The sequence below is a fragment of the Bos javanicus genome, chromosome 17, assembly GCF_032452875.1.
Source record: "Bos javanicus breed banteng chromosome 17, ARS-OSU_banteng_1.0, whole genome shotgun sequence".
NCBI classification, from domain to species: Eukaryota; Metazoa; Chordata; class Mammalia; order Artiodactyla; family Bovidae; genus Bos; species Bos javanicus.
This window is the reverse complement of record NC_083884.1, coordinates 41,269,192-41,291,314: the sequence shown is the minus strand read 5'-3', so window position 1 is coordinate 41,291,314 and position 22,123 is coordinate 41,269,192. Positions and strand designations below refer to the sequence as shown.

The following is a 22,123-nucleotide window of genomic DNA, read 5'->3' as shown; positions in this document are numbered from 1 at the left end:
CATTGGAGAAGGCAATGGCAACCCACTCCAGTGCTCTTGCCTGGAGAATCCCAGGGACGGGGAGCCTGGTGGGCTGCCGTCTATGGGGTCGCACAGAGTCAGACATGACTGCAGCGACTTAGCAGCAGCAGCAGCAACAGTAGGTGTATAGTGGTTTAAAAGTGTGAGGTAACTTTCAAATATTTTAACTTGCAACTTCCTAGTAACATATGATACTAAGCATCATTTTATATAATTATTTGCTATTTTAAAATCTTTAATGAGCTATCTGTTTGGATCTTGAGTCCACTTTTTAAATTGTGTTGATGACTTTCTTACTATTTAATTTTAAGGGTTTTGTGTATATTTTTGGATACAAGTCTTTTTTGTCTGACATGTATTTTACAGATATTTTCTCCCATATTAGGGTTGTCTTTTCATTCTCTTAACATCTTTCAAAGAGCACTATTTTTAATTTTAATAAGTTCAATTAATTGTTTCTTTTATTCATTGTGGTTTTAGCATTGCATATAAAAGCTCATCACCAGACTTAGTGTCAGTTAGGTTTTCTCCTATGCTATCTTTTATAAGTTTTTAAGTTTCGTATTTTATATTTAGGTATATGATTTGTCTTAAAATTTTGTAAAAATTATAAAGTCTGCAGCTAACCTACTTTTGCACATGGATGTCTAGCTGTTCCAGCACCACTTTCTTTCAAGAAAGAAAGGACAATTCTTTCTCTATTGGCTTCTCTATAAAAAACAATCAACTCTCTACATATGGGTCCGTTTGGGGCTTGCCATTCTGTTCCATGGATCTATGTGTCTATTCTTTCACTAATACCACATTATCTTGATTATTGTACTTTCCAGTAAGCCTTGAAATTTGGTATTATCATTTTTCTTTTCTGTCTTCAGTACTGTGTAGGCAATTCTGGGTCTTTCGTCTTTCTGTATAAACTTTAGAATCAATTTATCAATATTCACAGAATAAGTTTTTAGGATTTTTATTTGGATAGCTTATAATCTACAGATCCACTTGAGAAGAGTGACATCTTAACAATAATTTTTTCTGTCCATGAACATGGAACATTTCTCCATTTCTTTAGTCTTTCAGTTTTGTTCAAAATTATTTTGTACTTTTCCTCATATAGAGCTTATATACATATTTTGTTATATTTATTCTAAGTATTTTTTTAGTGATAATGTAAATGGTATAGTACTTTTAACTTCAAATTATACTGTCTGTTGCTGGCATATATATAACTATTGACATATATAATCTAATTCTGTACATGGAAAAACCTGCTATAATTGCTTACTTGTTCCAGGAGTTCTTTTTGTAATTCTTTGGGATTTTCTACATACAAAATCAAATCATTCATGAACAAAGACAGTTGCATCTGTATATCTTTTTTTTTTCCTTGTCTTATTGTTTTAGCTAGTACTTCTATTACAGTGTTGAAAAGCAGTTGTGAGAGGAGCTATCCTTATCTTGTTACTTATCTCAGTGGAAAAGCTTCTAGTCTTTCACTGTGAAGTATGATCATAACTGTAGGTTGTTAATGATGTTCTTTATTAAACTGAGAAAGTTCCCCTTCCTCAATTTCTGGTTTACTGAGTATTTTCATTAAGAATGGGTATTGGAAAAAAAAAAAAAAAAGAATGGGTATTGGATTTTGTCAAATGGTTCTCCTGTATCTATTGATGTGATCATGCAATTTTTTAGTCTGTTAATATGATGCATTACATTAATTGGTTTTTTAATATTGAATCATTCTTCCATACCTGCAATAAGTCTCACTTGGACATTGCATATAATTCTTTTTATAATATTGGTGGCTTCTATTTGCTAATGTTTTGCTGTGGATCTTCTCATGTATAGTCATAAGTGATACTGGTCTGTAGTTGTCTTGTGATGTCTTTATTTGGTTTTATTATTAGGGTAGTGCTAGCCTTATAGAACTTTTTTAACTTATATGCAGAGTACATCATGAGAAATGCTGGGCTGGATGAAGCACAAGCTGGAATCAAGATTGCTAGGAGAAATATCAATAACCTCAGATATGCAGATGACACCACCCTTATGGCAGAAAGTGAATAAGACCTAAAGAGCCTCTTGATGAAAGTAAAAGAGGAGAGTGAAAAAGTTGGCTTAAAGCTCAACATTCTGAAAACAAAGATCATGGCATCTGGTCCCATCACTTCATGGGAAATAGATGGGGAAACAGTGGAAATGGTGGCTGACTTTATTTTTCTGGGCTCCAAAATCACTGCAGATGGTGATTGCAGCCATGAAATTAAAAGACACTTACTCCTTGGAAGGAAAGTTATGACCAATCTAGATAGCATATTAAAAAGCAGAGACATTACTTTGCCAACAAATGTCCATCTAGTCAAGGCTATGGTTTTTCCTGTGGTCATGTATGGATGTGAGAGTTGGACTGTGAAGAAAGCTGAGCACCGAAGAAATTATGCTTTTAAACTGTGGTGTTGGAGAAGACTCTTGAGAGTCCCTTGGACTGCAAGGAGATCCAACCAATCCATCCTAAAGGAAATCAGTCCTGGGTGTTCATTGAAAGGACTGATGTTGAAGCTGAAACTCCAATACTTTGGCCACCTGATGTGAAGATCTGACTCATTTGAAAAGACTCTGATGCTGGGAAAGATTGAGGACAGGAGGAGAAGGGGACAACAGAGGATGAGATGATTGGATGGCATCACTGACTCGATGGACATGGGTTTGGGTGAATTCCAGGAGTTGGTGATGGACAGGGAGGTCTGGCGTGCTGCAATTCATGGGGTCGAAAAGAGTTGGACACAACTGAGCGACTGAACTGATCTAAGCCTCATAGAATGAGTTAGAAAGTGTTTTTCTGTTTCTATTTTCTGAAAGAGTATAGATAATAGATATACATTTCTTCCTTAAATGTTGGTAGAATTCACCTGTGAACTTTTCTGGGCTTGGTGCTTTCTGTTTTGAAATGTTATTACTGATTCAGTTTCTTTGCATAACATTTCTTATGCAAATTGTGTACTTTATTTGAATTTTGGCAATTATGTCTTTTTACAGATTGGTCCATTTAATCTAGGTTATCAAATGTATGGCCATAGGACTGTTTATCAGAGAAGGCAATGGCACCCCACTCCAGTACTCTTACCTGGAAAATCCCATGGATGGAGGAGCCTGGTAGGCTGCAGTCCATGGGGTCGCTAAGAGTCAGGCACGACTGAGCGACTTCACTTTCACTTTTCACTTTCATGCATTGGAGAAGGAAATGGCAACCCACTCCAGTATTCTTGCCTGGAGAATCCCAGGGACAGGGGAGCCTAGTGGGCTGCCATCTATGGGGTCGCACAGAGTCGGACACAACTGAAGCGTGGGATAAATAGTGTTGTCCTCACTTTCATTTCTAGTATCAGTAATTTGTGTATTTTTTTCTTTAGTTAGCCCAGCTATAAATTTATATATTTTATCTTTTCAAATAAATAGTTGCTACTTTTATTTTCTCTAATGTTTTCCTGTTCTCAATTTCATTGATTTCTATTTTTTCTTCTTCTTCTTCTTACTTTGCACTTATTTTGCTCTTCTATTTCTAGTTTCCTCTTATGGAAACTTAAATTGTTGATTTTAGATATTTCTTTTCTAATGTATGTATTAGGTGCTATATAATTTCCTCTATATATATTGCTTTCACTGCATCCCATAAGCTTGATAAGCAGTATTTTCATTAAGCTTGAAATAAATTTTATTTTGAGAGCACTTCTTTGATCCATGAGTTATTTAGAAATGTGTTGTATGTTTTCCATATTTATTTGTAACTTAATTTTATTGTGCTCTGAGAGCATACTGATAGCTACTGGATTCATGGTCTCTGAAGGAGAAGATTTAATTCTGGGACCAAAGACAGGTCTCAGTCACTCAGAGCTTTGTGTGCAAAAATTTATTTAAAGTGACAGGACAGAGAAAGCTTCTGACATAGACATCAGAAGGGGGCAGGAGAGTATCTGCCTCACTAGTTTAAGCACAACCTTATATACTTCTTAACTAGCTGCTGATAATAGATAAAAAGAATACTTCAAGGTTGTAAGAGTTCCACCAGACCTTTTCCCAAGGCATACATCCTGAGATAACTTTAGTACGAGATTAGCCAGAGAGAACGGTTCTGGGCAACGTCTCTGGGTGAGATATACTATTGTGTAATCAGGGGTACACGTATGGAGAAACAGGTTCCCAGGCAAGATCTGTTACAATTATGATCATTAACATAAAAAACCATTTCCATGAATAATACATTGTGTTGTGTGATCATTAGTTCCAGACCTAAAGAAAGGCCAGTTCACAGGCAAGATACCTTGCTGCACAAGGCTTAAGGAAAGCATGAGCAAGAATGTTCACCTCCTCCTTAAAGGGCCTTAAGCTTTAACTCTCTCAGTACTTTGTATGATACTCATTCTTTTAAATGTGTTGAGACGTGCTGTGCAGCCTAGGATGTAGCCTATTCTGGTTAATGGTTTATGCGAGCTTGAAGGACTTTCTGTATAAGGTTAGTGTTTTATGCATTGTCTCCTCAGATTGGGTGAAATATACAACTGACAGTTAGACCCAGATGATGATGGCGGCATTCAATTCAACTATATCCTCATTGATTTTATGCCTGCTGAATCTGTCAATTACCAATAGAGAGTTGCTGAAGACTCCACCTATAATAGTGCATTTAAGTCTCCTTCTCGCTGCAGTTTTATCTGTCTTTGCCTCATATACTTCAATGCTGTACTCTGAGATGCAGACAGAGGATTGTCATGTCATCTTGGTGAGATGGCCCTTTACCATTTCCTTAAAAATTTCCTTGTTCTGAAGTCAGCTTTGTCAGAAATTAAAATGGTTAATCCAACTTTCTTCTGATCAGTTTTTCATCTGTGTCTTTATAATTAAAGTTGGTTTCTTGTAAACAATATGTGATTGAGTCCTATATTTTATTCACTCTGTCAGTCTTTATTTTTTCTTTGGTGTATTTAAACAACTCACATTTAAAGTGATGATTGAGAGAGGTAGATTGATATCTACCATAAACTTTTTTCTACTTATTGCCTTTGTGCTTTGTTTTCTTTTTTCTTCCCTCCCCCTTTCTGCTTTTTTTAGTTTTAATTAAGGACTTATGTGATTCCATTTTCTCTCCTCTCTTAGCATATTAATTATACTTTCTGCACAATTATTTTAAGAATTGCCTGAGTATACAGTACAATTATAACTAATCTAAATCTACTTTCAAATAACACTATACCTCTTCACAGGTAATGCAATTTCTTTATTATAAATTATTTGCAGCTCCTCCTTCCTATCTCTTATAACACTGTCATTCATTTCACTTACCGACAAGCTATAATCACCCAATGTGAAATCTTTAAGTGTCATTTCAGGAGTGCTCCAAAGAACTTCGTTACCATAGTCCTTTATGTCTCAGTGTAAAGAATTCAATGAGAGCAAAGTGGTAGGTAAGAAGTGATGTATGGGAATAGAATGCTTGTGAGGCTTACAAGCAGGTGGGCAAGAAATGCTATGCTCTGAGAACCTACTGGGCTACAGTTTTATAATCAAAGGAAAAGTGGAGAGGGAGAAGAAGACCTTATTTGTCTCTCTTGAGTTGGCAGTTTCTCCTCCAGGTTGAGCAGGAAGTTTCCTTGTTCCTACATGGTCAAGCGAGTTCCAGAGATTATTGTTTTGTATGTGTGCAGGCAGCATGTCACAGAGATCATTAACTTACTGAGCACACTGGGCAGTATGCGATCCTCTTGCACCATTGCTTTATTGTTTTGGGGCATGTCTCATGCTTCCACTGCATGGTTTTATTGCTAAGCAAATATGGTTGGTTTTGTGGTTTAGCAAACTTGTTTTCTTGAATGATCATTAACTTACAGGGGTCTTATATATATATATATTTTTTTTTTTTAATTACAACCCCCTAGTGGAATTAACAATATAATCACCTACTTTGTCCCTTCACTCTGTCTGTATCAAATATATTGTTGCTATTATTATTTTGAAGTTATCTATTAGATCAATTAAGAATAAAAATCTTATTTTTACTTTTGTTTATTCTTTTTCATGTTCTACCTTTCTTCATGTAGATCAAAGTTTCTGACTATATCATTTTCTTGTCTATGAAGAACTTACTTTAACATTTCTTCCAAGGTAGATCTAGTAGTGAAAGATTCCCCCCTCCTTTTTTTTGGGGGGGGGGGTCTGAAAAAGTCTATTTCCTCTTCTCTTTTGAAGGATAATTAATTAACTGGATTCAGAATTATGCATTGGCGGATTTTTCTTTCAGCACTCTAAATGTTCCATTCCACTCATTTGCCTGGTTTCTGAAGAGAGATATCTGATGTAATTCTATTCTTGCTTTGCCATGGGTAAGGTAATTTTCTCCTCCAGCTTTTTTCAGTATTTTTCTTTCTTTGTCTGACATTCTGCAATTTGAATATGATATACTGACAAGTAGATAATTTTGTATTTATCCTATTTGGTGTTTTCTGAATTTCGTGAGTCTCTGGTTTGGTATCTGCCATCAATTCTGGAAAATTTTCAGGCACTATTACTTCAAATATTCGTATCCTTTTCTGTTTGGTATTCACATTACCTATATTTAACACTTTTTTTGTAGTTTTTCATAGTTCTTGAATATTGTTCTTTTTTTAAAAAAATCTGTTTTTATACTGAAATTTGAGATCTTTCTATTGACATATATTCAAGTTCATGGATTATTTCTCAGCTGTGAAAAGTGTTCTTCATTTCTGTTTCAGTGCTTTATTTTCTAGCAGTTTCTTTTGATTCTTAGAGTTTTTTATTTCTCTGCATATATTACACACCTGTTCTTTCATATTGTCTAATTTCTCCAGTAAACCTCTTAGCATATTAATTGTAAGTATTTTAAGTTCCCACTCTGATAATTTCAAAACCTCTACCAATTTCAAGTCTGCTTCTTATGCTTGCTTTATTTTTTCAGACTGCTCACCTTTCAGCATGTGTTGCAATTTTTTTACAAGCCAGGCATAATGTATCAGGTAATAGGAACTGAGATAAGCAAGTCTTTAGTGTGAGCTTTTATGTCAAAATGGCCACGAGTTAAGCTGCGTTTAATATTTGGTGAAGAGAGGTTTCACTTTCCTTTAATGACGTTTGTTTTGTCTGCTCTTTTGTTTCCTTAGAAACTTCTTCCTGAACTGTGTCTGTGTCCTGCAGCTCTCAGTTATAATCCACTGCTGCTGTAACTGGAAAACTTTGAATACGATCATAAGGAATTGGGAAGGGGATGCATTCTATAATCTTGGGATTAAATCTCCATTTTTAGCGAGCTGGAATCCCTGGGCTATGAATAGTTGTTCAGCTTTCTTGTGATGACAGGCATGACAACTTGCAAAATCTTCAAATATCCAAGTGGGAACCAGCAGTTCTTTTTCTCCTCACATGAGATAGGCTTGAAGGAGCAGAAGTTGTCTAATTATCCTCCCTCGAGGTCAGATAGAGCTCTGATACAGAAATGACCCTTGCAGACTAGCTTTGTTTCAACTTCCCAAGTGGTTAAGTGGTAAAGAATCCAACTGCCACTGCAGGAGATGCAAGGGATGCCGGTTCGATCCCTGGGTGGGGAAGATTCCCTGGAGAAGGAAATGGCAACCCACACCAGTATTCTTGCCCGGGAAATCCCATGGACAGAGGAGCCTGGCGGGCTACAGTTCATGGGGTCACAAAAGAGTGGGACATGGCTGAGCAACTGAGTGTTCACGCAGCCTTTGTTTCAGGGACAGGAAGCTCTATGTGCATTTCAAAGCTATTGCTCCTCCTCCTTGCCCGACCCAAGAGGGAATTCCTCTCTTATCTTCACAGGAAAAACCGGTAGGGCTCCTCAAGGTAAAAATCATGTAAGTGTGGGTGTTGACCTAAGCCTAAATCCTACTGCCTCAGAGTTTTGCACTCTCAGTCAAGTTCACACTGGTCTCAAGCTGTCCTCCGATTACTGCCCCTATCTGTGACTGGTGACAGTGGCTTCTGCTCCTAGTCAGCTGGGATTGTCTGAGTCAGTTTCCAGAGAGGTAATTTGTCCAGTGACCTCACTTCTCTGGTAAGTTTGTAAAAAGAATCACTGATTTTCAGTTGGTCCAACTTTTTTCTTATTGTGGTGGCAGTAGTGACAGTTTTCAAGATCTTCATATGTCAGAGCAGAAACCAAAAGTCATAATAATAATATTTTATATCCATTATATCTTTTGACCACACAACAGGGTGTGGATGGAAAATTAATCAGTCAATCAAAGAAAGAAAGAAAAATTTTTATTTGAGCCAAATTTGAGGATTATAACCAGGAAGAGCATCTCAGAAGTTAAGGCACAGTTGTGTAAGCTTTTTGAGACAGAGAGCTATATATCAAATGACATTTTACAGTTTACATATCCAGACTAAACATTATCATAGTAGATTACGTGACCCTTTACAAGATTGAGAAGAATGTTATCTTTTAAGAAGTTGTCTTATCAACGCTGGAAAAATGTTACTCTTTATGATTGAGCAAGTATTCCAAAGAATGCTCAAACTACTGCACAACTGCACTCATCTTACATGCTAGTAAAGTAATGCTCAAAATTCTTCAAGCCAGGCTTCAGCAGTACATGAACTGTGAACTTCCAGATGTTCAAGCTGATTTTAGAAAAGGCAGAGGAACCAGAGATCAAATTGCCAACATCCACTGGATCATCAAAAAGGCAAGAGAGTTTCAGAAAAATATCTACTTCTGCTTTATTGACTACACCAACGCTTTTGATTGTGTGGATCACTGCAAACTGTGGAAAAATCTGAAAGAGATGGGAATAACAGACCACCTGACCTGCCTCTTGAGAAATCTGTATGCGGGCCAGGAAGCAACAGTTAGAACTGGACATGGAATAACAGACTGGTTCCAAATCAGGAAAGGAGTACGTCAAGGCTGTATATTGTCACCCTGCTTATTTAACTTATATGAAGAGTACATCATGAGAAATGCTGGGCTGGATGAAGCACAAGCTGGAATCAAGATTGCCTGGAGAACTATCAGTAACTTCAGACACTCAGATGACAACACCCTTATGGCAGAAAGTGAAGAACTAAAGAGCCTCTTGATGAAAGTGAAAGAGGAGAGTGAAAAACGTGGCTTAAAACTCAACATACAGAAAAGTAAAATCATGGCCTCTGGTCCCATCACTTCATGGCAAATAGATGAGGAAACAGTGGAAACATTGAGAGACTTTATTTTGGGGGCTCCAAAATCATAGCAGATGGTGACTGCAGCCATGAAATTAAAAGACACTTGCTTCTTGGAAGAAAAGTTAGACAGCTTATTAAAAAGCAGAGACATTACTTTGCCAACAAAAGTCTGTCTAGTCAGTGCTATGGTTTTTCCAGTAGTCATGTATGGACGTGAGAGTTGGACTATAAAGAAAGCTTAGTGCTGAAGAATTGTTGTTTTGAACTGTGGTGTTGGAGAAGACTTGAGAGTCCCTTGGACTGCAAGGAGATCCAACCAGTCAATCCTAAAGGAAATCAGTCCTTAATATTCATTGGAAGGACTGATGTTGAGGCTGAAGCTCCAATACTTTGGTCACCTGATGCGAAGAACTTACTCATTTGAAAAGACCCTGATGCTGGGAAAGACTGAAGGCGAGAGGAGAAGGGGACGACAGAGGATGAGGTGGTTGGATGGCATCACCGACTTGATGGACATGAGTTTGAGTAAATTCCAGGAGTTGGTGATGGACAGGGGGGCCTGGCATGCTGCAGTCCATGAAATCGCAAAGAGATGGACACAACTGAGTGACTGGACTGAACTGAACTGAACTGAAGTATTCTTGCTGATTTGGGAGGTCTGGTCCATGCATAATGCACATCCACAATGCAGAATGCAGAGCAGTCAATGGTCAGAGGAGAAATTTTATGTTTAAATTTTTGTCTTCCCATGTACGTGTATGTGAGTGCAACTTAGTCATGTAAGACTCTTTGTGACTTTATGGATTTTAGCCTGCTAGGTTCCTCAATCCATGGGATTTTCCAGGCAAGAATACTGGAGTGGGTTGCCATTTCCTTCTCCAAGGGATCTTTCTGATCCAGGGATCAAACCCAGGTCTCCTGGGTCTCCTGCAATGGCAAGAGAATGGATTCTTTACCCCTAAACTATGTGGGAATCCCTGTCTTTCCATAAAATATGAATTTCATTTCACAAGGGCAAAGTACACAGGTCTTATTATTGGCATTTTACATACTAGAAAACTGAAGTTGAGAGAGAATGAATGACTTTGCCAAGATAAAGGGTCAGAAGGTGAAGGTAAGCCACATCTTCTAGAGGTTACCAAGACTCCTTCAACACAAAACTTCATGCTCAGGCATTAATGCACATGAAACAACTTGAAAAAAGCATTGGATTGTCCATGTTTCAGGTGTATCTGCAGCCTGATGTAAAAAGCCCTGGAGAGCGATATTCCATAATGTGTCCTGAAGCCTGACTCAGTCCCTAACTCATACTCAGATTTTAGGGAATTCACAACAATGGGAGTCTGTTTCTCAGTGAACCTGGAGCAAGACCTAACCATGTGATCATCCGCTGAAGTCTTTTGTAATCACAAAAAGAAGCAATTCTAGGTTGTATTTAGGCTCTGTATTTTTGGAAGAGAGAGCGGTTGTATATGTGTGTGTCTGTGAGTATGGATATGTGGAAAGGGGAACTTATTTCTCCACAGTTTCTCTGAACTGTTGAATTTGTTCTTTCTCTGAAGTGAAAAGCCTTAGCTTCTTTAATTCTTTAAATGGGATGACACTTTACCTTCCCATCTGCTTAATTACAATGATAGCTTATGAATGTGATTGATATTTAAAACAAGACTTCCTTCCAGGGTTTCCTTTGTCTTTGAACTGTCGTTAGGGTTTCTCATTGTAACTCCACAACCATTACCAACCGTTGAAATGTCTCAGTGCAAAGTCACTTCCTCAGAGAGGCCTTCCTTGAACTTCCTCTTTCCGAACCTGTGTGTTCATAGCTCTGTCCCTTGCTATTCTGGAATCCTCACGAGGGTAGACTGTGCACAAGTCACGGCTGATCCCCAGGACAGACAGTCCAGGACAGTGCTCTCCACTAGACACTTCTGCAGGAATAGAAATGGTCTGTAATCCACACATGTGGCTACTTGTACTGAATTTTTTATCTTAATTTAAATTTAAATAGCTAAATTCAGCTTGTGGTCACATCTCTGACAGTGGGGGACTAGAGCCGTGTTTCTCAAAATCTAAATCAAGATGTCACTAAGATGCTTAGTGACCCATTCTCTGGGTAATTCAACAACATTTCACAACTATTGGTCTAGAATGGGATTCTCAATCCTGGCTTCACATTAGACTGACCTGAAGGAAGTTTTAAAAGAAAATACGTCCCAATCACACTTGTAGAGATTATATTTCAGTTGGCCTGGAGTGGGGTCCAGGTATTAGTTGTTGTTTTTAATTTGGCTGCCCTGGGTCTTTGTTGCTGCACGCAGGCTTTTTCTCTAGATGCAGTGAGTGGGGACTTCTTGTAGTGGCTTCTCTTGTTGCAGAATGCAAGCTGTAGGCGCAGGGCAGGCTTCAGTAGCTGCAGCTCCCAGGCTCTAGAGCACAGCTTCAGTAGTTGCGGTGCACAGAATTAGTTGCTCCATGGCACGTGGGATCTTCCCTCACCAGGGAGCAAACCCATGTCTCCTGCACTGGCAGGTGGACTCCTCTCCACTGAGCCACCAGGAAAACCCCCAGGTATTAGTCTTTTTAAAAAATGAAACAAAACAGAAAATCTCCCCAGAGACTGTGATGGGCAGCCAAGCTTGAGTCTAGAAGATGTGTTCTCACCTGCTCCTCAAAACAGACCCAATAAATATACAGATAAATGGTCTGGGAGCTTTTATAAAGGGTGGTGATGTCAAGTAAAATCTTGTGATGTTACAAGGGATATTAGTGACATTGGTGGTTCAGATGAATTTCTTCACATTCTGTAAAAAAGAAAACACAGCTTTAGATAATCTTTAACAGTTGTGAAATTCCTTGTCCTTTTATCCATTAATAGTACCGATCATACCATGCTCTGGGAGATTTAATGAGGATGACACTTTGAGTTCCCTAAAACAATCACGTTTTAGAAAACACAAAAGCCTTTCAAGTTTGCTGGTTGATTGACAAGCGGTCAGTTGACCGCACAACAAAGTCACGTGACCCGCACCGCCCGGCAGCTGGAGGAAGGTGTTTCCCAGCCTAACGCCCCGCAGGTCCGGGATCTCCTTTGTTAAGTTCTTCTCGGTCCTCTGCGGCCAGGTGTGCAGGTCATTGCCTCCCCGGAAGGAAAGGAGTTCAGACGAGCCTGGGAACGTGGGTGCAGGAGCCCTGCCCTCTCTTTCTGCAGGTGAACAGGTAAGGAAGGTCTCGCAGGAAGTCCAGGCTGGCTGGGCGCCGGAAGAGTAAGGCGGTGCTTGTTCGGCATCTGCGTAGGGGAGGCGGCTGTGCAGCTGCAGAGCGCCAGGGGATTTCAGCCCAGCCCCAGCCCGGAGCACCAAGCAGCGTGGGGACAGCAACTTAAGGAAACCCGGGCAGCTGGACAGGGGAGTGTCTGATGATTTTTAAAAACATGCTCCTGATTGAAATAAAAAAACAAAACAAAAAAAGTCTCAGAGTAAGTAAATTCAACACTGCTAATGTTAGCCAAGACACCGGCGCATATTTGAGGAAATTAACATGAAACTAAAACCGAAATCTTAGGTGAAGTGGAGCAAGCAAAATTGATCAGAGCGTACGAAAGACTAGCCAAAAAAAGGTCTCTATAGACGTTTAAATTGTTAGGAGAGAATTAGAGGGAAAGCTTTCAATTGCTAGGAGAGATTTAGAGGAAAAAGTTTAAATTACCATGAGAGATTTCAAGAAGTACTAATCAGTAAATCAAAAGTACTAGAACAAAAATAAATAAATATGGTTTAACAGTATATCAGTAGATAGCCATTTAAAAACTACTTTAGTCGAGAGTATGTTAATTTAAATATTTTCAATTATTTAAATTAAACATTATAATTGAAAGTTTGAGCCTTGTTAACTCGGTAGGTTTGCACCAAAAAAACCTGGGAGTAATGTGCTAAAGTGGTGTTTTCTTTTCCACAAAAATTTCATTGATTTAGAAAGAATAGACTCTTCTTTAAAGATAATAAACATTGTCAACCCACGATGAGATTAGATCACATGCTTTCTGCAATGTGCCAGAGGCGCATGCAGTAAACTTCATTTGACTGCATCTGCCCACAATAACTAAGTAACTCCGGTTAATGTTCACCCAGCAGTCAAAATGCAGTGTATCCACTGTGATTAGCATACCAGGTTATTCTTTCAAGGAAATCTGAGCGGTTTGGGGCTTTCAATATTCTTCAATAGAACCATCTTTTTGCTCACTTTGCTATTTTTTAAGGGTGGGCATTCTCTTTGCAATGTGCTTATAAAGGATCCACCACCCCCCGGTTTCCTTGAGTTTAGTTAAAATGGAAAAAAAAATTGCTTTCTTAGCTGAAAGTAATCATGTGTCTTTAGTCCTGTGATATCCTTCCTGAATATCTCCAGTTTCTCTGAACTATTGCCTCTCTGATATTTTAGCAACAATCCACCACCTTGATCTTTGAACCAAACTCATGTAAGCCACTGATGGAAGCCACAGGGCTGAAACTTTCTTTGCATCTAATGATGAGATTTGTAGTATTTTTATTGCAGTTTTTTTACTCTGTCAGTGTTAAATATGTCAGCACCTCTTTCTCAACTACATCCTCATGGAGGATATTGTCTTACCGGCATTTTGTTTCATTTTAAGAAAGCATACAAAATCTCAAATAGATAGTTTTCTTACTAAAATTTATTGATCAGTATTGAAGTTATCCCTGTCTGGGGTTAAACTATCTTTAATAATACCAAAGAAGATATGTTGTAGATAGTTGTATATAACATATTCTCTGCAAAGAGCATTGTTCTTTGACAATGAACAAAATGAAACACCTTGAAAGTAAATGTTTATTATTGTAAAATAAAATAATAAAAGTGATTTTAGATGTATAAAATGCTTTATTCATTACATATTCATAGAAAAATATCACTATATATTAAATTTGGGGGGGAAAGAGGTGGATTGTTTTAAATTACATTCCAGAGGATTTATATACAGAAGTGAGTGAAACAAAAGGTCAGTGTGCCAAATATGATTTCAGAGTGGTATTGTGGCATGACTCTGGTTACCTCTTGTGATAAAATGACTGTTGTATTTTTCTCATGTAGCTTTTATAGCTAAAAAAGTGAATTATGTTCAATAACGTTTTCCAGATATTATCTTGTGAAAAATGTCTGGTTCTTGGCTCTTTGAGTTTTGATCCTTTTCTTCATAGTAAACCAGAGCTTTTTAATAAGCTTAGGAGTGTTGTCCAGTAGAACTTTCTGCAGTGATAGGAATGTTCTAAATACATTCTGCACTGTCCATTGTGATAGCTTCTGGCTCTATGTGGCCATTGAGCACTTGAAATGTAGTTAATTTAACTAAGGAATTGAATTTTTTTCTTTTGCTACATTTAATTGATTTTAATGAAAATGTAGTTATCCTTATGTGACCCATGGCTACCCGATTGCACAGACAGCTAGTTAGCTGCTTCCCTTTATTCTGCTGCTGCTGCTAAGTCGCTTCAGTTGTGTCCGACTCTGTGCGACCCCATGGACAGCAGCCCACCAGGCTCCCCCATCCCTGGGATTCTCCAGGCAAGAACACTGGAGTGGGTTGCCATTTCCTTCTCCAATGCATGAAAGTGAAAAGTGAAAGTGAAGTCGCTCAGTCGTGTCCGACTCTTCGAGACCCCATGGACTGCAGCCTACCAGTCCTCTCTGTCCATGGGATTTTCCAGGCATGGACTGCAGCCTACCAGTCCTCTCTGTCCATGGGATTTTCCAGGCAAGAGTACTGGAGTGGGGTGCCATCACCTTCTCTGTCCCTTTATTCTAGTGGCCAGTTATAGTATCATGCAGGACACAACTGCTGACCTTGGATTTTCAGATAGTCCTTAAGGTATTTTTCAAGAACATTACTCCTGAAGGGATTTAAGAGATTAATTTTTTTCATTCTTAATGACATTGTTTTGTTTCTCATTTTATAAGCAATATATGTTCTATTTTACCGCTCAGTTGTGTCCGACTCTTTGTGACCCCATGGATTATACAGTCCATGGAATTCTCCAGGCCAGAATACTGGAGTGGGTAGCCATTCCCTTCTCCAGGGGATCTTCCCAACCCAGGGATCTAACCCAGGCCTCCTGCATTGCAGGCGGATTCTTTACCAGCTCAGCTACCAGGGGAGCCCATATGTTCTACTAGAAACACATAAAACCATCGAGTAAAAGTTTACAATTCACTCATAATCCCTACCCTCCAGGGGTGACTGTCTTTGCTGTTTTGACATATTTCCTCCCAGTGGCTAATTTTTTTAAAATAAAGGTATAGTTGACCTATCAGTTCGGTTCAGTTCAGTCGCTCAGTTATGTCCGACTCTTTGCGACCCTATGAATTGCAGCAAAGCCAGGCCTCCCTGTCCATCACCAACTCCCAGAGTTCACTCAAACATATGTCCATCGAGTTGGTGATGCCATCCAGCCATCTCATCCTCTGTCGTCCCCTTTTCCTCCTGCCCCCAATCCCTCCCAGTATCAGAGTCTTTTCCAATGAGTCAAGTCTTCACATGAGGTGGCCAAAGTATTGGAGTTTCAGCTTTAGCATCATTCCTTCCAAAGAAATCCCAGGGCTGATCTCCTTCAGAATGGACTGGTTGGATCTCCTTGCAGCCCAAGGGACTCTCAAGTGTCTTCTCCAACACCACAATTCAAAAGCATCAATTCTTGGGTGCTCAGCTTTCTTCACAGTCCAACTCTCACATCCATACATGACCACTGGAAAAACCACAGCCTTGACTAGATGGACCTTTGTTGGCAAAGTAATGTCTCTGCTTTTGAATATGCTATCTAGGTTGGTCATAACTTTCCTTCCAAGGAGTAAGCATCTTTTAATTTCACGGCTGCAATCACCATCTGCAGTGATTTTGGAGCCCCCAAAAATAAATCTGACATTGTTTCCACTGTTTCACCATCTATTTCTCATGAAGTGATGGGACCAGATGCCATGATCTTTGTTTTGTTAATGTTGAGCTTTAACCCAACTTTTTCACCCTCCTCTTTCACTTTCTTCTAGAGGCTTTTTTGTTCGTCTTCTCTTTCTGCCATAAGGGTGGTGTCATCTGCATATCTGAGGTTATTGATATTTCTCCCGGCAATCTTGATTCCAGCTTGTGCTTCTTCCAGCCCAGCGTTTCTCATGATGTATCTGCATATAAGTTAAATAAGCAGGGTGACAATATACAGCCTTGATGTACTCCTTTTCCTATTTGGAACCAGTCTGTTGTTCCATGTCCAGTTCTAACTGTTGCTTCCTGACCTGCATATACGTTTCTCAAGAGGCAGGTCAGGTGGTCTGGTATTCCCATCTCTTTCAGAATTTTCCACAGTTTTTTATGATCCACACAGTCAAAGGCTTTGACATAGTCAGTAAAGCAGAAATAGATCTTTTTCTGGAACTTTCTTGCTTTTTCCATGATCGAGCAGATGTTGGCAATTTGATCTCTGGTTCCTCTGCCTTTTCTAAAACCAGCTTGAACATCTGGAAGTTCACGGTTCACGTATTACTGAAGCCTGGCTTGGAGAATTTTGAGCATTACTTTACTAGCGTGCGAGATGAGTGCAATTGTGCGATAATTTGAGCATTCTTTGGCATTACCTTTCTTTGGGATTGGAATGAAAACTGACCTTTTCCAGTCCTGTGGCCACTGCTGAGTTTTCCAAATTTGCTGGCATATTGGGTGCAGCACTTTCACAGCATCATCTTTCAGGATTTGAAATAGCTCAACTGGAATTCCATCACCTCCACTGGCTTTGTTGACTTACATCACTATTATTTCCAGGTACACAACACCATTATTTGATATTTCTTTTTCATGTAGCTGTCCAGTTTACCCAACACCATTTATCAAAAAGGTTTTCTTTTCCCCATTGTATATTCTTGCCTCCTTTGTCGTAAATTAGTTTACTGTGTGTTTGTAGATTTATTTCTGGGCTCTCTATTCTGTTCCATTGATCTGTATGCCAGTTTTGTGCCTATACCATATGTTTTGATTACTGTAGCTTAGTGGTATGAAATCAGGGAGCATAATAACTCAAACTTTGTTCTTTCTCAAGATCATTTTGGCTATTTGTGGTCTTTTGTGTTTCCATACACATTTACAATTATTTGTTCCACTTCTGTGAAAAATGCCATGCTGTTTTGACAGGAATTGTATGAAATTTGTAGATTGCGCAGGGTAGTATGGTCATTTTAACAACATTAAGTCTTTTAATACATGAGCATGGTATATACTTCTGTTTGTGTCATCTTCAATTTTATCAGTGTCTTATAGTTTTCCAAGTACAGATCTTTAACCTCTGTGGTTAAATTTATTCCCAGAGATTTTATTCTTTTTGATGCTATTGTAAATGGGATTGTTTAATTAATTTCTCTCTCTGATAGTTCATTACTAGTGTACAGAAATGCAACAGGTTTCTATATTTTAATTTTGTACCCTGCAGCTTTACTGAATTCATATACTAGTTCTCACGTTTTTGATGCATTTTTAGAGAAGGAAACGGCAACCCACTCCAGTATTCTTGCCTAGAATATCCCATGGACAGAGAAGCCTGGTGGGCTGCTGTCCATAGGGTCGCACAGTCGGACACAACTGAAGCAACTTAGCAGCAGCAGCAGCAGCAGCATAGATATTATTATGTAATCTGCAAACAGTGACAGTTTTACATCTTTCTTTCCAATTTGTATTCCCTTTATTTCTTTTTTTGTCCACAATGCCAGGGCTAGGACTTCCAATACTGCATTCAATAAAAGTGATGACAGGGGGCATCTTTTGTCTTGCTCCTATTCTTAAAGGAAATGATTTCAGGTTTTCACCGTTGAGTGGTATTAGCCGTAGGCTCCTCATGCCCATGCCTGCTGCACATACCACCACCTAGTTGAGTGTGTAGGTGTGCTCAGTCGTGTTCAACTCTTTGCAATCCCATGGACTATAGCCCACCAGGCTTCTCTATCTGTGGAATTTTCCAGACAATAATACTGGAGTGGGTTGCCATTTCCTTCTCCAGGGGATCTTTGTGACCCAGGGATCAAACTTGAATCTCTTGTGTCGCCTGCTCTGGCAGGCGGATCTTTAACATTGAGCCACCAGAGAAGCCCCAGGTTCATCATATATGGCTGTTATTATGTTAAGATTTGCTCCCTCTCTATCCACTTTCTTGAGAGTTTTTTTATCATAAATGGATATTGAATTTTGTCAAAAACTTTTTCTGCATCTATTGAGATGATCATGGTTTTTATGCTTCAATTTGTTAATGTCGTGTATCATGCTGATTGATTTGCAGATATTGACATATCCTTGCATCCCTGGAATAAAGCCATCTTGGTTTCATCACTTAAAATATATCATGCCACTCCCTGTGGCCTGCAAAGTTCCTGCTGAAAAGTTAGCTGACAGTCTTATGGGAGTTCTCTTGTATGTAACTACTTGCTTTTTCCTTGCTGCTTTCAATATTCTCTATCTTTAATTTTTACTGTGTCTTAGTGTGGACCTCTCTGAATTGATCTTGTTTGGGATGTTTTTGCTTACTGGATCTGGATTTCTGTTTCTTTTCCAAGGTTGTAGAAAGTTTCAGCTATTATTATTATTCTTTATTTTTTTTTTTACAGTAGACCCTTGTTGGTTATCTATTTTAAAGAGAGCAATGTATACCTATCAATCTCAAACTCCCTAACTATTCCTCCTCTTCCACCTTCCTCCCTTGGTAACTATAAGTTTGTTCTCTAAGTCTGTGAGTCTCTTTCTGTTTTGTAAATAAGCTCATTTGTATCAGGTTTTTTTTAGATTGAATATATAAGGAATACCGTATGATATTTGTCTTTGTCTGACTTACTTCACTTAGTATGATAATCTCCAGGTCCATCCATGTTGCTGCAAATGCATTATTTCATTCTTATTATGGCTGAGTAATCTTCCTTTGTGTATACATATCATGTCTTCTTTATCCTTTCATTTGTTGGTGGTTGCCTCCATATCTTGACTTTTGTAAATAGTGTTTTAGTGAACATTGCAGTGCCTGTATACTTTTGAACCACATTTTTCTCTGCCCAGGATTGCTGGATCATATTATAGGTATTCTGCCCACTTTTTTGATTTTTTTTTTCATATTGAGCTACGTGAGCTGTTTGTAAATTTCAACTTTTATTTTTTCAAATAACTTTTCCTACCCTTTTTCTCTGTCTTCTCATTCTGGCACCGCTTAATGTGAGTACTGGGCTTCTCTGGTAGCTCAGAGGTAAAGAAGCTGCCTGCAATGCAGGAGACATAAGAGGTGTGGGTTTGATTCCTAGGTCAGGAAGATCCCCTAAAGGATGGCATGGCAACCCCCTCCAGTATTCTTGCTTGGAGAATCCCATGGACAGAGGAGCCTGAGGGTCTACAGTCTAAACGTTGCAAAGAGTCAGACACGACTGAAGTGACTGAGCCCAATGTGAATGTTAGATGCTTGATGTTGTCCCAAGGATCTCTTAAACTATCCTTAGTTTTCTAAATTTTTTCTTTCTGTTCAGCTTTGGTGATTTCCACTACTCTGTCTTCCAGTTAGCTGATCCCTTCCCATGTAACATCTAATTATCAACTGTTATTTTTCTCTAGTGTACTTTTTATATCAATTGTTGTATTCTTCACCTCTCTTTGGTTCTTCAGATTTTCTAGCTCACTGTTAAAATTCCTATTGTTTCATCCATTCTTAAGTTCCTTGAGTATCTTTATGATCATTACCTGAACTCTTCATTGGGTAAATTTCTTTCTTCACTTCACTTAGCTTTTCTTGTTTAGTTTTATCTTGTTTTTTTATTTTGAAACTATTCCTCTGTCACCTCACTTTTCCAGTTCTTTGTTTTTGTTACTCCGTATTAGGTAAGTTGGCTATATTTTCTGATCTTGGAGAAGTAGCCATAAATAGTAGACATCCCTATGCATCCCAGCATGACACTCCTCTCTGATCACCAGAGCTCTAGTGGTGCCCCCTATATGGACTGCATGAGCCCTTCTGTTGTGTTGGAGCCAACTACTGTGGGTACACTGCTAGGTGTGGCTGGCCCTCAAATCAGTTGCTTGCGGCCCTGCCTAGTGCATAGACTGCTAGCCACTGGTACGAGGGGCCAAGTCCCAGCATGGCTGGCTATGGGGCCCAGGTCATCCCAGGGCTGCTGCCCACCTGCTGGTTGGTGAGACCAGGTCCTAATGCAGCTGACTGAAGTGGGCCAGGAGGTCATGGAGCCAGTGTTCTGTGCTGGTGAAAATAGACTTTGCTTTTAAAAGGTGAATGCAAAATCTCACATGTTCTACTGGTGGGCTAGGACTAGCTCTAGGACCCCCTAATGCTGAGTCAAGTCCTGTGGTAGCTAGCTGCAAGCCAAGAGGTTCTGGAGCTAGTCAGGACTTGCCAGTGGGCAGGGCCAGGTCCTGGTGGTCCCAGTGCTGGTGTCACTAGGCAGGGTCAAGTCCTGGGAATACTGGGGACTAAGCAGGGGCCTACCTGTGGCTGCTACTGGTCTGCTAGTGTGTTAGGCTATGTCCCTGCCTTGCTGGTTGCTTGGCCTGGGTCATCACAGGAATGGTGCCAGCAGGCCTTTGAGTGAGGCTGGGTTAGTGGAAGGATTTCAAAATGATGCTTTCCAGCATCTTCCAGGCAGACTGAAGTCCCCAAAACGGCTGTTGTCAACATCTGCATTCCCCAGAGTGAGTGTTAGTTGCCTCCTTCCTCACCAGGCAACTTTTTAAGACTAGCAAGGGGTCTGAGCCAGCTCCTTTCATACGACAACCTCTGCTTTTGGTCTTGGACCATGTGAGATTTTGTGTCTGTCCTCTTAAGAGCAGAGTCTGTGTTTTCTGCAGCCCTCTGGGTTTCCCAAATGTAAGTCTCTCCGGCCTTCAAAGCTGGAAGGGTCCTCTCCAAAGCATGGAGTCCTCTTCCCCATGCAGGAGCCTCAATCTGGGGAGCCCAGTGTGGGACTTGGGCCCCTCACCTTGGCAGAATCCCAGCAGTTATGATTATCATACTCTTTTTTGGTCACCTACAAACAGGTATGGGTCTCAACTCTACTGTGTCTCCACCCTTCCTCCCATCCCTGTTGGGTTCTTTTTTTTTTTTTTTGCTGCACTTCATGGTATGTGGGATCTTAGTTCCCTGACCAAGGATCAAACCCATGCCCCCTGCAGTGGAAGCACAGAGTTTTAACCACTGGACCACCAGGAAATCCCCTTGTGGTTCCTTCTTTATTTCTTTAGTTGTAGAAGATTGTTTCTGTTAGTATTCAGGTCACTTTCATTGATAGTTTCTCTGTAAATAATTGTGAGTTTGGTGTGTCCATGAGAGGAAGTGAGTTCAGAGTCTTCCCACTCCACTGTGTTGGCCACCTTCAAGAGATTTAGTAGATTGTTGAAGAGGTCTGTAGGAGATTCTTCTATGTGTCCGGTGGGTTTTTTTTTTTTTTTTTTAAGTCACAAAAGATAGTTTCATGAACTGAACTATTTGAACTATTACACACTGAAAGGGTGCTACTGATGAAGAACAATGACTTTACCTCTAGGGGATCCTGAGTATGTAGCAACAATACAACTTAAATATGCCCTTAAGCTTGTATTTCAAATAGCAGAAGAGCTTGTGCTCAGAAGGTACTGATAGTGCCTTCTGTCTTCACATGTGCTCTGTCACTTAATTGTCACAAGACCCAATTGAAATGAATAGAATTTTGGTCCACAAATCTTCATTATACCAGTCTACCCACACAGAATTTCTCTAAAATATCATACAAATTGTAGCCGGATCTTGGAAGAAGTTAGGTTTTTCAAACTCTGAAGACAAAGTTTGCTTGTTTTTTCTGTTTGATTTTTATTTAGGTCAGTAGTCAGAAAATATTTGTTGGCAAA

At 39.4% G+C, this 22,123-nt stretch overlaps 1 protein-coding gene across 7 annotated transcripts in view; it reads left to right on the top strand.

Moving 5' to 3' along the window:
• Window positions 1–22,123, top strand: part of TMEM144 (transmembrane protein 144) — a 68,295-nt gene that overhangs the window by 7,297 nt on the left and 38,875 nt on the right. For 2 of the 7 annotated variants that reach the window (XM_061384331.1, XM_061384337.1), the window contains exon 1: window positions 12,225–12,429. The exons of 1 other annotated variant lie outside the window; for it this stretch is intronic. The gene's annotated coding sequence lies outside the window, so the exon portion shown is untranslated. Of the gene's footprint in view, window positions 1–12,220; window positions 12,430–12,504; window positions 12,689–22,123 lie in introns of those variants that run through there. 4 more of the 7 variants (XM_061384335.1, XM_061384334.1, XM_061384336.1 and 1 more) reach the window with 4 other exon arrangements.